Source organism: Panthera uncia, chromosome B1, assembly GCF_023721935.1.
Source record: "Panthera uncia isolate 11264 chromosome B1, Puncia_PCG_1.0, whole genome shotgun sequence".
Classification (NCBI taxonomy): domain Eukaryota; kingdom Metazoa; phylum Chordata; class Mammalia; order Carnivora; family Felidae; genus Panthera; species Panthera uncia.
This window is the reverse complement of record NC_064811.1, coordinates 110,888,805-110,904,271: the sequence shown is the minus strand read 5'-3', so window position 1 is coordinate 110,904,271 and position 15,467 is coordinate 110,888,805.

Genomic DNA, 15,467 nt, shown 5'->3' with positions numbered 1-15,467 from the left:
AGATCCCAAAAGGATTTTAGGCCATGTTTTGAGTTTGGATCATAACTGAATTTCACAGGAAAGCCATGATACAAATTCAAGTAAATAATTTAAATGATTTTATTCACAATACATGTTTGCTGATACAATAACTGCTCTTGTGTGATGGATGAATAGCATCAGGTTAGACGCGTAATTGTAACAACAACAACAAATGTGTGTACTCACCAGCCATATTAGTTAAATTTAAATTTTGCTGCCATCAGCTGGGTCACTAGAATTTGAGCACTATGAACCCACTTTCATTCCCTCACTTCAAACTATTTCTTGTTGTCCTTCTGAAAAATATAAGAAATAGGCTAAAGATTCTTGAGGTAAATAGTACATTCTGTCTAGGACTGGCCCAGTGTGATGGTTAGTTTTGTGTGTCAACTTGGTTGGGCCACAATGCCGAGAGATGTGGTCAAACATTTTTCTGGATGTTTCTGTGAGAATGTTTTTGGATGAGATTAGCGTTTACATCAGTAGACTTTGAGTAAAGCAGATTTCCCTCCATAATGTGGATAGGCCACCTTCAATCAACTCAAGGCTTGAACAGAACAAAGGACTGACATTTCTGAAGCAAGAAGGAATTTTGCCAGCAGACAGGTTTGAGACTTGAACTGCAACCTTGACTCCTTTGTGTTTCTCACCAGTTCACCCTGCGGGCTTTGGACTTGCCAGTTTCCATAATCACATGATCCAATTCCTTGCAATCTTTCTCTCCATCTTATTGGTTCTGAGAAGGAGAACTTTGTTTTTTATCCTACTTATTAACTTTTTCACAGGTGCTACTGGAAATAATATTTTCCATTCTGGTATTTAATTCGCCTGCCTTCATCTCCTGTGAGAAGAGCAATAGTGCAATTAAATCATTTTCCTATTGTTCGCTTCCTTATTCATTTTAATTTATCCCTTAGAAGATCAACAATGACTTACCCCAAATGCATTGTGAGGAGGCTTCAGCTACCAAGCTCTACTATTTGCCTTTACCTGAGTACCTTCTCATGCATATGCATATTATAGTAAGTACTGTTACTTATACTGTCAGTATAGTGTCCCATTGGGACTATTCCCTAACTTAACAGAACTGATAATGCTGTTTTCAGGACTCCTCTTGGGACATCTTTTTATCCTTTTCTTTTTAAATTTAATTATAATAATATAATCCTTAAATTATAGTATTTATAGCCAAGCAAATTCTGCTATCAGAAGAAACTTTTATTCAGTATGATATTACTGTCGTATCAGATATTACTCTAGCAAATTCAGTTAAATGTACACAGGGATAAGTATTAATTTTTACTTTGGAAATTCATTAAATTTGAGATTTACAACTAAGAGTATTACTTCAATGTTTCTCTTTAATAAAAACCTAAAACTAATTAATTATTTTGATCTTTTTAGTTATATGGACAGGTATGAGTTAGTGATATAATTGTTTCTGTATTTAACTCTGAACACTTTTGGGGAATTAATTCTACCCTTGTCAAGTAATGCATTTTTGTAAAGTATCAGTTCATTTGAAAATGATTATCTGAATTTCATATTTTATATTTTTCCTATTTATTTAATGACTGAAATCTTGCCTTCTTCCTAAGTGGATAGAAGACAGCTTTAAAAATGCATAAAATACAGGGGTGACTGGGTGGCTCAGTCTGTTAAGCATCGGACTCTTGATTTTGGCTCAGTTCATGGTCTCACGATTCATGGCTTCAAGCCCCATGTCTGCTGTCAGCACACAGCCTGCTTGGGATCCTGTCTTTGCCCCTCTCCTTTTCCCTCTCTTTCAAAATAAATTAATAAACTTAACAAAAAATGGATATGGGACGCCTGGATGGCTCAGTCAGTTAAGCGACTGACTTTGCCTCAGGCCATGATCTCACGGTTTGTGGGTTCGAGTCCCGTGTCGGGTTCTGTGCTGACAACTCAGAGCCTGGAGCCTGCTTATGATTCTGTGTCTCCCTCTCTCTCTGCCCCTCCCTCTGCTTGCAGTCTGCCTCTCTCTCTCTCAAAAATAAATAAACATTAAAAAAATTAAAAATAAATAAAATGCATAAAATAGAACAGTGAAGACACCTAGTCAAGATAAAAGGAAAAGAAATAATAAAATAAAATAAAGCAAACCTGGTTTAGTAATTGAGCCCAAGTTTCTCTGTAGAGTTTGATCATACATCTGTGCCTCAGAACAAAAATAAAAACAAACTTCTTCATTTAACAAAAAAAAAAAAAAAAGGAAAAAAAGAAACAAAGAAAGCAAGAAAAAGTTGCTAAAAAGAAAAGGCTAATCCTCACACATTGAAATTGAGGCATTATGGAAATATATAACCAATTATTCATAACGGCTTCCTCTGTAATTTAATTTAAAAAATGTGAAATAAAGTTCCAAGACTCATATAATGTTGTTGATTCTTTCTTTTAGCATCTTTCTCCCTTTTTATATTAACATGGTACTGAGTTCCATAAGTTTATAAGTTCCACAGACTTAACCATTTGTTTTGGACACTGTTATTATCATCAGCTAATTTGAAGATGAGGGGTGTGTGTGTGGGTGTGTATGAGTGTATGTGTATTTTGAGTGTACTCATGAATGATTCATCTAGTTCTCAGATTCATTAGAATTCATAAATTCATTCATAATATCACTTGACAAAGTTTTGCAATGTTTTAAACTGCATTTATGAAAATCTAATATCCAATAATAATAAATAACTTGAGATACAGATATTTCTTATCTACTAATTATAATTAGTTATTTTAAGCAAATGTTATAGAAAGAGGAACTTTTCCTGAGGGGTAAATATAAGGACATTCAAGAATGCCTTTTTCTGTGAAAGTCATATCTATGTAGTTAAATGCATTTTTATTCATTAAGCACATATTTAATAACTAGATTGTGAACTTTAAGGGGATATCAATATGGTTTCCATGTTCAAAGAGCTTGTAAGTAAGAACTAGGAGACAGTTCAGGAAAACTAGCATTGGACACAAAACTTGAAGGATGCATGAACATTTAGCAAAGGCATCCAAAAGGGAATAAGGTAAGTTCCACATAGGGAGTATTTATCCATTTTTTGTATTCCTCTGCAGAGAAGCAGTTGGTTCTCCACTAATATCCATTCATATCCATAACTGGATTAAAAACATTTCAAGAAAAGGTCTTTGTGAACATAGGAAACAAAATAAATGATTTGTGTCTGATTTTCACATTTTAATTTCATACAAAGATCTAATTCTTCCAGTCTATCATTTTCTGGAAAAATACAATCATATTGAAGATGTCAAGTAACTGCTCTTTTATTCAATAACTTTTCTGTATTTTTTACATGTACTTGATTTCAAGAGCGAATGAAAAATAGTTGACAAATGATACAGATGGCAAAGAAAAAAAAAGTATTGGAGATCACAGTGGAAATTTAGTAAACTACATATCCTATTTATTTAGTTTTAACTCTCCTACTTTGTCTATGAGGTCAGTATGTAGCACATCTGTTTCGTTGTTGAACAAATTATTTCTTATACGGAATTCACAGACCTGTTGGAGACTCACAAACCTATACTTTCATTTCCAGTTGAAAATGTCATCTGGCTAGCAGTCCTTGAAATAGCCTCCTCCACCTTTTCTCTAAACTTGCTAGGAAGAGACTTTAAAAAGATGAAATTGCACAACACTGTGAACGGGGATTCACTGTCAACTTATTGTCAGAATATGAGAGGAATTTCCATTAACTACAAGGCCAAGGAGAGTGGATTAAATATACAATCAGTATGATGCTTCTAGTGCGTCTGCCTGCCAGAAAGTAGATAGAAAGACCTTTATTTCGTCCCTCTCTCTTTAATCCCTGGATCAGAAACAAAATCTCAACCGAGCAGAAAACTGAATAGCCATCCTTCCACTCACTGCATGCTAAATTTTAGGCTGTGTTACAGTTTCCCATGCCCCCCACCCTGACCCCTAATACTCTCTTATTCTTTAGTCACTTAAAATATGATAATTAAAAAAAAACGATATACACACAAATAAAAAATTGGGATAAGGGAAGGAAAAGAACGACTGGAAATGACTTGAAAGCTGAGAATGAATCGTATGAGTAGAGCACTAATTGAGGAGGGGAAACAAGAAGAAGCTCTAATAAGGCTTTTCTCTATATTTATTCTCCATCTGTTATGAGTGTTCTACAAGTTTAATGTAGATAAGAGAGGACCCACGTCAATGGGTGAAAACACTCGGTAGATAAATCGTAGATAAACATTGGAAACTGGGTTAGGAAATATGCATACTATGGTCTGTAACTTTATGCAATTATCTGACAAAGGTAACTGGATGTGGATACCCTCTTCCTTTCAATAATAGGTAAACATAAACAACAATATTAATGCTGATGGAAATGTGAGTCATCCCTCCCCTCCACACTCACACACACACACACACACACACACACACACACACTGAATCCTTCCAGTTCCTATTATCCTGTATTATCTTCTTCATAGTGCCTGTTACCTCTAAACTATGACTTCTTTATCTCTCTGCTAGTGGTGGCTTTGCTGACTAGATTATATGCTCAGTGAGAGCAGGATTCTTCTACGTTTTGTCCACTGTTCTATATTCTTCAATTACTGAAGTGCCTAAGACATAATAAGGGTTTGTCAAATATTTACTAAATAAAATAGTGAAAGAGAATGAATGAGGTCTGAAAATTTAGAGTAAGAGCCTCAATGATATGATCTACTCTAAGAATAGAAGACAGTATTTTAGACAGTTTAGCACCCATGTGTAGTCAGATACAAAAGTACTGACATCTATGAAATGGGAATGAGAAGCCTAGAAAACCAGGTTAAAAGCCAAAATCATAAGTTAAAAGGAGAATGAGGGGAACAGAATGGCAGAAAGACAGATGCATTGATATGTGTAAGTATCTCCTGCAAAGCCTTGGATCATGAAGTAAACTTACACATTTCAGCATTTTCTGGGATTTCTTTCTGTGTTTTCTAACTACGACCAATTGATTTATTTAGGTGCTAATGTCGTGCAGGCTTTAAAATAGAAGGCCGTTCATAAAGACATTGGAGTATGGGGGAAATAGTATAAGATAATTCTCCTCCCTCAAAATTTGATCCTAATGCGAGTTACTCCACGCAGACGCATCTGAAAGTATGTGACTGGTCCTGTGTCTCTGAATCAGTGACACTGATTTCGACGCTTCTGATGGATCTTCGGAATGTACACAGTTCAGGACCTCTTGCTGGATCCTGATGGGCTTTTTGTACAGAGAAGGCAAGTCCTCAAGATCATTAAAGAACTTCTAACAAAACTGTTTAGTGCCTTTGTCTGTTAAGATTCATGCTCTGGATGATTTTATTTTCAGTATGTTTGTCTTAAATGAGACATAATTGTTTTGAGTCAGACATACTGTATCGTCTGTATGCTCTAATTGTATGAAACGTCGTATGCTCGCAGCTGAGAGATCTTATTATTTCAATTAATATAAATACTTCAGTAGAAGATGGAATGTATATTAGTAGTAAGGTATATCAAGAAATATGAAAACGTAAGCATTTTATGTCCTATTTCGATCAGCAGAAAAACGTTCATATTAGATATGGCTGCAGTATGATGTTATGATGTGGAAAAACACATCCATAATGCTGGTAACCAATTTGGGATTCTTCACTAGAATGAAGAGAAAAGATACAAAGAGATGAAAGAAAAAAAAAAAACATGGAAAGAACAATATATACCTGAGGACAGAAAATAGAGATCCAGTGTAAAAATGAGAAATGTTCTTGAAAGAAATCTGAAAATTTTGCTTATATACAAAACATGTGCAAGTATGTAAGTTGAAAGTTATACTGTACTCAACAGCAAAATTGATGAGAGTGCAAATGATAAGATATACCTCCTGCTTACATTTTTGCTGGCGCATGTCTTTATCAACTAGGGACAATAAAAATGCTGAAAGCAAAGTAATTAATGCTGGCAAAATTTTGAGAGTAGACAATCATGTCCTCTATACATTATATCCTAGAAATTTAATTTTCATGTATATTGACAGTACTATACATACCTCTCAGAAAATATTCTACTCAATTTCTCTTATTTTTAAAAGCAAGCATACATATGAAAAAGTCACCAGGCTTCTTAGAAAAACTGTTAAAATCCACAAATCAAATCTAGGTAGTTTAAGCAGTAAATTGATTTATTAAATGGTATTAGATAGGTTTCAGAACTGCTCAGAAGTTAGGAAAAATCAATGCTTTGCTACACCTGCTATATGCTGTAGCATTAACGGAGTCCCTCTACTGGAATCAGATTTGCTATCACTGAGAAGTTGGAGAACTTATGGTCACTACAATGATGTCTGCTACCATTGAGGGCTGATATTTTGCTCTTCACCATACCAGTAAAACTGAATGTCTGCAAAAGTCTGTTTCACCATGGTGTTCACTTCTGAATTAAAATCTTGCATGGGTGTCCTCTCAGGAATGAAGTCACATACAAATGATCTCATTATATAGGAAAATGGGTACTTGGTTCTGACTTTTCTGTGTAAAGAGCATGTAAGATTTCACTGTGTAGGAATACCTCTAAATATTAAAAAGAATATTCAAAATATGAAAACAGTCAGGGCACCTGGGTGGCTCAGTTGGTTATGTGTCCGACTGCAGCTCAGGTCATGATCTCACGGCTCGTGAGTTTGAGACCCGCTTTGGGCTCTGTGCTCACAGCTCAGAGCCGAGAGCCTGCTTCAGATTCTGTTTGTGTGTGTGTCTCTCTCTCTCTGCCTCTCCGCCGCTCACGCACGCTCTGTCTCTCTCTGCCTCTCAAAATTAATTAAGCATTTAAAAACTATGAAGACAGTCATGAATATGGAAAATACCTACAACAACAACAACACAAACAACAAAATAACAGCAAGCTGATCAACCTACCAACCAACAGCCGAGAGCCAATAAACAAGATTTATTCCTGTTGGCAGAGGTATGAAGCATCAACATCTCAACAACAGGCAAGTCATGGAACAATATGATCCTACTTTTTTGGTTACACTGTAAATTTAGGAATTCTGAAGCATCATGTATTCTCAATATGGATTGTGAAGCAGGAGACGGATTCTAGACCTGCTTCCCAGAAGCACTTTGTGTCTGTTCAGTTTCCTTATAATTAGAAAAGGTATGTCTCACATCACATCTTTCAGTCAATAATTTAGGATGCATTTGTTCCACGTTTAGTAACATTTGAAAATGATAATGAATTTTCTGTAGCTTGGTAAAAGTGATTAAACTGCTGACTTTTGGGGGAGAATAATGCTAGAGGTATTTTACTGAACAAAATATCAACACAGTCAGATGTTTGGAGAATTAATGAACGAATGTTTTTTTTTTTTCTTTATTTTTTTTTCTTCTTCTTCTTCCTTTTTTCTTTCCTTATTTTTTTTTTTTGTCTCCAGAAATACAGCTGAGCATAGAATAACATAATTGCCTCCTGTGTTTCCAAGGAACTAGAAAATTATTTCCTCATATTTAAAACTCTGAGTATGCAATTATTAGATTAAAAAATGTGGAGCGGCAGCTACCCAATGGCAGGTATCATCCACTGCCAGCTGTTTTGTTATAGCACTTCTTCTCTACCACTTTGAAGGAAAAACATTTATCATCGTGGTCATTTTGTAAATAAACAACATTAGAAGGAGTTCCTAAATTTTCAATTTCAACTTCACTTTCCCAAAAAGAATGTAACTGTAAAAAGATAATCAAATACACAAATTCCCAACATTATGTAAAAATATAAATATACATGGTAATTGGAAGATAATATTTCTGCTTCAATTATCATTCAAATGTATGATCCTGGGAGGGGGGATTTGATGAAGATGGTGACGTAGAAGATTCCTGAATCCCTTCCTCCCACCAACGCACAGCTAGATAGCTACATGTGGGTCAGTTTCCGCTGCAAGAGATCCAGAAACTTGTTGAGTGACTCCTACAAATAGAAAACATCCACATCAAAATGGATAGGAAAGATTAACTCTACCCCACACAATGCCATACAGTTTAGAGGGAACCCTTAACTCTGAGCTTCTCCAGAAGGAGCAGAGAGTTTGGACCCCACATGTAGCATCCCAACTTTTAACATTCTCAGTGGAGGCACTGGTTTCCAAAACACCTACATTTGGAAATCATCAGGGCTGGTGTCCAGGAGACCCACAGACTATAAAAAAAAAAAAAAAAAAAAACAGTTCTTATGGACATACAATCATTCTCCACAATTATCCTCATTAGTGCTCAGCACAGAGAGAGCAGACAAAATTGCTCATTATTCAAACAGTGGAAAAGGGTGAACACTCTATCGAGAAGAACCAAGGGCACCTGGGTGGCTCAGTAAGGCTTCTGACTTCAGCTCAGATCATGATCTCACGTCTCATGGGTTTGAGCCCCTGTCTGGTTCTGTGCTGACAGCTCAGAGCCTGGAACCTGCTTTGGATTTTGTGTCTCGCTCTCTCTCTGCCCCCCCACCCCTGCTTGCTCTCTCTCTCTCTCTCAAAAATAAACATTAAAAGTTAAGAAAAAAAGAGGAGCCAAAGTCTGTTATATTCTCAGTATTCAATATATGATTATTGAATAAATCAAATAGAATTTTTCTGAATACTCGACATGGGCATGCAAAATGAATCACTGCATGAACATTTATTTTTAAAGTTGGACATCTGGAACTAGAACATTCTGGTGTGTCAGGCTGTTATACATCAAAAGAGGTGTGCGTGTGTGTATGTGTGTGTGTGTGTGTGTGTGTGTGTGTGTGTGTATTTTTCTAACTAATTAATTGTACTAGTAGTATTGTCATCGGGAAAAGGGGGATCCACTTGATTCACTGGAGTTTGATACATCTATATTTGATAACCAAAGAGTGTGAGTCTGACTTATGTAATGTACATAACCTAAAGAAAGCTTCAGCTCTTAAATAGGGACGAAGTCCTTTAAGTGGAAAGTGCAACAATGCAAGGAAGTTTATAGTAGAATGAAATATGAATTATAATGCTAAGTTGTCGAGGTTTGCAGCCCCATGAGTTGTATTTTAGGAAAGATGTTCATATGGTCCATAAATATTAAGTTATTTCAACTTTAATCTGCAAATTTTACATTAATAAAAATAACTATCATATTTACAGAAAAGTTAGTTACCAGGAACTGCGTGAAGTTTAATCCTCATAACAAGGCTATGAGGAGGTATTTACCTTGTCACTGCAGTATTGAGGAAATGGACCCTTACAGGGGCTGACTTCACCAAAATTATAGAGTAGGTTGGAAGGCAAAAGACACCTTAAAATTTGGTTCCAAACACTGTTTCAGCTTTGATTCTGCATGCATTCAACAGCATCATCAACATTCTACTCATCAGTCATTTTGAAATGTCAATTTTTCAACTTAAATACCATGCTTTAATTGATGAAGTGACATTGTACTCAAGAGTTAAGTTTCTAAACTCCCAAGACATTTCAACAAATTTACAGGTAAATCTAAGTGCCATAGCCCAGGATTCAAATTGCCATGTTACGAATCTTAGCTCTGCCCCTCACATCTCTGTAAATTTGACCAGCTTTACCCGTGTGCTTCTAATTTTTCTTATTTAACGTTGAAATTAATGGTCAGTTAGTGCCTAGGTTATTGAAATGGTTAAATAATTTACATCATGTAAAGAGCTGAGACACTGTCCGGTATATGAGAAGTGCTCAAAACAGGTTTATTATTAATATTACTATTAAGAAAATACCTTTTGATTGTCTGTATTACATTTTTCTGTATTTGTGGAATTTTTTTTATGAAGTCACTAAATTAAGCTAGTCAATCACTAGTTTGGAATTGCACCAGGTACCAGGATCTATTATATAGCTTTTTATTTAAAAAAAGTTTACTTATTTATTTTGAGAGAGAGGGAGGGAGAGAGAGAGAGAGAGGATCTGACTGGGCGCTAACGGCACAGAGTTTGATGATGTGGGGCTCAGACTCATTTACCGTGAGAGCAAGACCTGAGCCAAAATCAGACACAACTGACTGAGCCACCCAGGTGCCCCTATAATACAGCTTTTAGTAGGAATATTTTTTATCAGTGCAATCTTTTGCTTTTTAACATTAGCCATAATTGAGGTGCCTGGGTGGCTCAGTCAGTGAAGCGTCTGACTTTGGCTCAGGTCATGATCTCACAGTCTGTGAGTTTAAACCCCGTGTTGGGCTCTGTGCTGAAAGCTCCGAGCCTGGAGCCTGCTTCGGATTCTGGGTCTCCCTCTCTCTCTGCCCCTCCTTCTCCCCTGCCTCTCTCTCTCTCAGAAATGAACAAACATTAAAAAAATGAAAAATATTAGCCCTAATTATTAATATAGAAGATTTTAAAATTTCCATTGCCATAATATACTTTTATAAAGAAATATATAAAATGCATATATCCATAATATAAGCATACTGTAAAGTTGAAGAGGTCTAGGTGTATGTCTTTTTTGCAATCATTGCTTTGAAGACTATTCCTTCCACATCTGATGCCACCCAAGTAAACCACACTGTGAAGCTACCCTATAGGGGATTAATATATGTTTGTTAAATTACAGTGAGATCTGAAACTCTTTTCTGTCACTGTCTAAATCTAAATGGCAATGGATTACTAAAATGCACATGTTGGTTCCCGTGGCATATCACACTTGAAGCCTGAGGTCTGAAGAGCTATGCTTCCAGGAAACATTACCTACCTGCTCTGTGAACTTGTAATTTATACAGTAAAGATGCATTTGGATCTATTCCTCCTCCACTGAAAGGCCTTTGCCAAAGTAAGGAGCAGAGATTATCCTTGCTAACTTGTGTCCCTGCGAAGAGTGGACCTCTTCTTGGAAAGTTTTCCTCTATGTTCCTCAATTGTGGCTGGGCTGAAGGAATAAGAAATAGGAAACAATGAGATGGGTAAGGCTCTCTGCCTCCTGGTCCTGCTATGTAATCCTCATGGTCACAACTCAGAGCCCACGGATAAACAGCCATTCTGATAATTTTTCCTGTGCGTGTGCCAATAATTGTGCATTGGAGGAACTCGTGCAATCAGAAGACCCCTGGGCTGAGTCGACGGTACCCATTTTCAATTATGTTTTTAGATATCGGTTGTTAAGAGCACTTTATCTCTAATTTTGGTTATGTCTATGATTTTCTCTGTCATCCCTTATGTCGATCCCATTATGTGATAATAAATAGTCAGCTATTTTAAAAGAGGGATTATACACATTTTGAATCAAGTATCTCCACATGTTTTAGGCCCTGTTCATGCAATTGGAAAGTTTTAATAAAGTGTTGTCGTTTGTTATATTCACTGCATATATAATCAGAAAGTTTTAGTTTCTCCAACATATGCTTTCAAATAAATGATTAAGCCTTAACCAAGTGGACTTGTCTAACATTGCAACGAATCAGAAAATATATACATTGTAAGAATGGAGAATATAGGGAACTGGTAAATTAAAAGGGAAAAGTCAAGGGCAATCTAAATGAGGGAGAAAGTTTTTATCCATAAAAATAAAGTTCAAAAGTGAAATTTATCTCAAATTATAATTGTAGATATAAATAATTTTTAATTATTTATGTTACTATAAGAAGACAAACTTTTATAAAACAGAAAAGAAATAATTTTCTACTTCTCCATACAGTTTAAGTATGAATACCTCGACTACAGTTTAATAGTGTGTTTGTTTATTTATGTGTTTATTGAAGTTTATTTATTTTGAGAGAGAGAGAGAACAACCACAGGCACCCATGTAAGAACGAGTGGGGGAGGGGCAGGGAGCGAGGGAAACTGTGCTGTCAGTGTAGAGCCAAGCGCAGGGCACAAACCTATAAATGGTGAGAACATGACCTGAGCTGAAATCAAGAGATGGTCACTTAACGGACTGAGTCCACCAGGCATCCCATTAGTTTGTTTAAAGGTATATTTTCGTCTTTGTTTTGAGGCAGTTCAAGATAAATTTTAAATAATTAAAATAGGCAATTATTTTTTTAAAAAATGAGGGTTTATTAATCTCAGGTGGATATAATATAAAAACTTTCTATTATTTATTGTGAAACTTTATCAAAATATGGAGCTACAATAACCTCAGTTACATCATGCTACTGATCTTTATAGGATTTGATATTCTTACTTAGGAATTTAGAGAATAGTTTTTATTAACACAATGTTAGAAACTATTTAGTTAGTAAATTAGTTAGAAACTAATTAACACAATGTTAGAAATACAGTTTTGGTATTTATTCTTAATACTCTGGAAAATACATAGGTTGTTTTAAACTGCACTAAGGCAAAGAACTTATTTCTTTTTTATTCCTTTTCTTTATCTTTTTTTTTTGATAAACGACTTGAAGAAGGTCTCAGAAAAAAGATACCAAATCTTAAAATTTATTATTGTCAATAGTCTGCATGACCTTTACTTTAACTGCATCTTGGCTGTCAGTAATAATCCAAGGCTGCACTTTCAATGATAAACTGAAAGACTTTGCATATTGAATCTCTGGGTCTCCTTGAGAGTGCTCAGATATCAGAGTCATTTATTCCCATTGTCAGAGCAAGGTCCATTATGAAAGCCCATTCGTCTTTACTTGAAGATGAAGAGCAGAAAACTCTACTTCTGCCTTGAATCAAGTACTAACTACTTCAGGGCCCTTAGATATATCAGTAGGCTGACTTGCTAGGTATGCGTCTAAGATCTCTCTCTCTCTCTCTCTCTCTGTCTCTGTCTCTCTTTCTTTCATGTTTTTGCTCTGGCACTGGTTCTTTAAGAGTTTGCTTTACCTTTATAATATACAGTGTTGGTGGCACATAAAATAATGCTTTATCACATACCTGAGATCACATACCATTTCTTTTGAAATGGGCTTTTTGTCTGTTTTTTTTTTTTATTTTCTAGTTTAAACTGACAAGCTAGATTACTAGTAGAATTTTGAAAAACAAAACCAGAAACAAAAAAACATATCTTCCCTGTCTAGAATAACAATACCTACAGAAATTATAATAATAATTTATTATAAATGAATAATTTACTACAAATTCCAATTTCAAAATTTTATTATGAAATAGTAACAAATTTTACTTACTTATGATTCAATATTCTTATTTAATAATTGACCAGACAATAAAACAATTTCTAAATATAGCGTTGGACTAATCACCTCAACTTATAAGATACTATGGGAAATACGTGATGAATAAAGGTAGTAATTCCATGATACATATATTATTAGATGATGCGTTTGTCTCAGACTCCAGTTCAGATCAATATGGTAACTGAATAGTGTAATATGTGGAATCCTGTTTTCCTAAAATTGCTCTGAATAACTCAAACCAAAAGCTTTATTTTGGACACTTTGCTCCATATTTCCTACTCAGGACAACTCAAGTCTCACGTTTACTCTCAGAGCTCTTCAAGGTAGGGAAAATAAGGAAACAGTTGGAAGAGCTGTAACATGTCAACAAGCCTGAACATCATGGTTCTGGATATTTGACACTCAAAAGAACATGTAAGAGAAGAAGAGAGATGTCCAGGCCTTTGCCAAAGGAAAACAGCCTAGGGATGAGGCTGAGTTTCCTAGTGTTGCTGTAACAAATGACCAAAACTTTGGTGGCTTAAAACAACAGAATTTTTTTCCTTCAAGGTGCCAGAAGCTGGGATTCCAAAATCAAGTTGTCGAAGGGCTGTGCTATCTCTGGAGGCTCTGGGAGAGAATCCATTCCTTGCCTCTTCTAGCTTCCGATGGCTGCTAGCCTCCCCTTGGCATCCCTCGGCTGGTGGCCTCATCACTCCAGTCATGGCTTTGTCTTCACATCACCTTCTCCCTTGTGTGTGTGTCTGATTTCTCTCTGTCTCTCTCTTAATAAGGACACTTGTGATCGCAGCCAAGGATTACCCTGATAATCTAGGATGATTTTCTCATCTCAAGATCCTTAACTTAAACATATCTGAAATATCTTTTTTTTTTTCAAATGAAGTCACATTGAGGGGTTCGGGGAGTAGGGCACAGACATATCTTTGGGGTATGTGTGCGTGGTATTTTTCAACTTACCACAGGCTGTTTACCATTATTGATATGGAAGCAAAAGGAGAGAGCCAGCTCTAAATGATGATCCTCTTACAGAGCTGCAATTATGATGACATATATGTCCTCAAATAGGACCACTCCTTGGGGGTGGGGGGAGAGGTTTGGGAGAGCTTTGACAAGCAAATGTTTTTATGCTATAACAAAATTAATATAGAGTGTATCCAAAGTACCAAATAATTTAGAATAATATGATGGTTTTGAGAAAATTTTCAAAAGTTCCCTTTGAAATGCAAGCAGTTTTAGGTTTTGGTTGAGGCAAAATAAGAACTGAGAAAACCACTTTTCTTACTTCACCTAATGTTTTATATAGAAATATTACAAAATAAACAGAAGTGAGATTGTATATATTCACATCTAATACAATTGACTAAAGTATATCAGAGGAAGGAGTGGATAAGAAGTGAATTATTTTGAATGACTTTTTTTTAAGTTTATTTATTTATTGTGAGAGAGAGAAAGAAAGTGAGAGCATGTTCAGGGGAAGGGCAGAGAGAGAGAGAGAGAAAGAGAGAGAGAGAATCCCAAGAAGGCTATGCACTGTCAGCACAGAGCCAGATGTAGTGCTTGAACCTACTAATAGTGAGGTCATAACCTGAGCTGAAACCAAGAATCCAATGCTTCACCAACCGAGCCGTCCAGGTGCCCCTCTTTTGAGTGACTTTAATGATTATTGAACTGACTCTTGATAAAGAATGAACTTACGTTCATTTTCTATATGTAATGATAAAGCTTTTAAAAAATGTTTAAAAAGTGTTAATTGATTTAATTAGCTGGCAGTCCTTGGTTGTGCTTTGAAAAAGAAAAAAAAAAAGGTGTATTCTGTAATGCTTTTGTTTTCCTTTAAAGAGCTGAACTAACTTTGCTGCAAAATTCGGCAAGGAGAACTCATCTGCTAAAATGCAAACTAGGAATGCTTTGCTATAGCTATTCTTGGGCACACTCAAATCAAGCTTTTTGAGGCCTAGATTGGCTGCCTCAAACACCCCCTTATTTACATAAACTCTGGGGCTTTTGCAGTCATCTCCATTGTGTGGTGGAGTTTTTCTGCATGCATTCTGATTAGACTTGTGCAAAAATGCATAAATTTCTCATCCAATCAAAGGCTGACCTGGGGGAAACTGGCAGGGAGTGGGCAGAGTAGGAGATTACTGAATTGGCAATTCCCTTTTAACTCTAGTAATCATTTGAATGAAATGAACCCGATCTAAAAGAGGGCAGCAGTATTGGTCTAAACAGAAATAGAATAGAGCACCTTTGACTCATGGAAAGATACTGCCACAAGAAACATGCAAAGAATGATCGAGAATAGAAGATAGATCAGTCTGGATATA